Here is a 2,727-nt window from a genome sequence, read left to right on the forward strand (position 1 = left end):
AGCGGATATTTTATACGCTTTTTGACATCATTTTCATATAGTTTTTAGTAGTTTTTATTTAGTTTTTATTAAGTTTTTATAGGTTTTAGTGTTAAAATCATATTTTTGGATTCTACTATAATTTTTTGTGTTTTTGGACAATTTTAGGTATTTTCTGGCTGAAATTGAGGAGCTAGAGGTAGAAGTCTGATTCAGAGACAGAGAAAGCATTGTAGATGTTGTCCAGATCTGACCTGCTTGCATTCATAAGATATTTTCTGGAGCTACAAAAGTCCAAATGGAGCGTTCTTAATGGCTATGGAAAGCTGACTTCTAGAGCTTTTCAGAAATATGTAATAGTTTATACTTTGGGATTATGAGGCCCAAAACTGGCATTCAATGCCAGCCATCTGACCAGTTCTGGCATCTAGCGCCAGAAAAGGATTCCAAGCTGGCGTTCAACGCCCAAAAAGGTGCCAGAACAGGAGTTCAACACCCAAGAGACCCCAAGGCATGTGGATTTTATCAAATCTCAACCCAAACACTCACCAAGTGGGTTCCAGAAGTGGATTTTAGCACTAAATAAGTTGTTTTACCCTTACTAGTCATCTGTTTAGTATTTAAGGGATTTTTATTTACGTAATTCAGATCTTTTAGACTCATTCAGTCCTATACACGTTTTACATTGTATTTTACTTCAGTATGAGTTTCTAAACCTCCTAGGTTGAGGGGAGGAGCCCTGCTAAGTCCTATGAATTAATAAAAGTATTACTGTTTCTCTTCGATCCGTGTTTTATTAATTCTAAGATGTATATTCGTACTTCATCGTGGTGAATAGGATGATCTAACCAATTAGCTCTATTCATCACATTAAGACGAACGTGTCTGACAAACACCTGCGTCTACTTGGGTCAGAATGCGTCTTTCACCGGACAAGGACGACCAACAGCTTGAATATACATCTCTCAGATGGCTAATCCACGACTTCGTTGGGGACTTCTCGAGACATCAGTTCAGCCGATTTCTGGGGAGATTAGGGTCTCTGTGGTAGAGGCTAGAATTTATAGATGCAGCATTCTCTTATCCGGAAGATCCGACCTTATCTGTGGCATTTTGAGTAGGATCATGAAGGAGAATGGACTGTACGTGCTTCACCCTCAAGTAGAGATGGATCCACACTAAACCTGGGATTCATATCCAGAGGAGTATTGGCATCTGCTCAAACCAGTGTCAATCATATACAGCCTGCCATTGAAGAAATTACTCACAAGCAAGGAGAGCAGTAGTACCATAGTTAATTCAGAAAGGCGAAGCAGCTCCAACTCTCAACTCTATTCCTATCATTTAATCCAATTGGTTTTACCCCTTTCGCACATTACTCTTACAACTCTATATATGACATATAATCATTCAAAGTTTACCCAACAACCTTCTGATTTCGACTGACTAAGACCTACAAGATAACCATAGCTTGCTTCAAGCCACAATCCTCGTGGGATCGACTCTGACTCGCTCAGGTATTACTTGGACGATCCAGTGCACTTGCTGGTACTGCTGTTGTACGAACAGTGTGGGGTTTGCGTACATGCGCACCATTATCAATTTGTTTTAATGAGCTTCCCCTTTCTTTTATAAGGTTTTCTCTCCTTGAAAGTGTACACTTCATTTTCTTCCTATTCATATATATACATATAGAGAACATAAATATACATAACATACACAAGCTTGTAAAAAATTGTGATACAGCATTTTCAATAGCTTTATCAAAAATCCGTCATGCACTCTCTTAACACAAACTTAGTTAAAACTTCACCCAACCAATGAAACCAAACACCTGATCATGGTCCAAGTATATCATCAATACTTGTTCAAAAAATCATGTAAATTATCAAGAAATAGAGCAATCATCAAGAATTCCAAGACATAGCACAAGAAAATTAATTATTCCAAAACAGAGCATAAAACCAAAATAGAGCATGAAAAAAAAAACATTCCAAAACAGAGTATGCCCAGATCATTTTCAAACCAACCATATCACATGCATCAAAACAAAAACTATCAAATATTATCACATGTATTTGTCAAAAAAAAAACTAGTCATAAGCACATCTCCAAAATAGATTTACTCAAGATCCTTGTGTCAAACAAATTCATCAAGCTTACTCAGAATATAGCATCAAGCACAAGCGTAGAGCTCAAAGTGCAAATGGCCATGGAGAGGTAACGCTGATGAGCTCTTCAGGAGGCACGAGGTTGAAGTTGGCATGCTTCTGACAAGGTGGACACTTCTTAACGAACTCAGCCGCTTCCCTTTACAAGGTTGGCTAAAAGAGTCCAGCTCAAATCACCTTTTTGGCTAGTGATTGAACTCCCAGATGACTTTCACATATGCCATTGTGCACGTCTTCTAAGACTTCCTTAGTGTTGGTGGTCAGAACAAACTTCAAGAGGGGTGTTGATATCCCTCTTTTATATAGAACATTGTGGATCAGTGTGTAATTTTGTGATTCCTTTATAAGTCATTTAGCCTCCTTTTCATTCTCAGGGAGGACATCAAATTTGAGATAGTTGACTATAGGAGTCATCCATCCCAAATTTTGATTGGATATGGCCATTGCCTCCGAGTTGTCTTCCCCTTTTGCTATTGATAGTGCTTGCAGAGTTTCCTATATAAGGCTTCTATTATTACCCCCTGGCTTGGTGCTGGCTAATTTGGAGAGGGCATCAGCTTGGGCGTTTGATTCCCGA

The sequence above is a fragment of the Arachis hypogaea genome, chromosome 13, assembly GCF_003086295.3.
Source record: "Arachis hypogaea cultivar Tifrunner chromosome 13, arahy.Tifrunner.gnm2.J5K5, whole genome shotgun sequence".
Classification (NCBI taxonomy): Eukaryota; Viridiplantae; Streptophyta; class Magnoliopsida; order Fabales; family Fabaceae; genus Arachis; species Arachis hypogaea.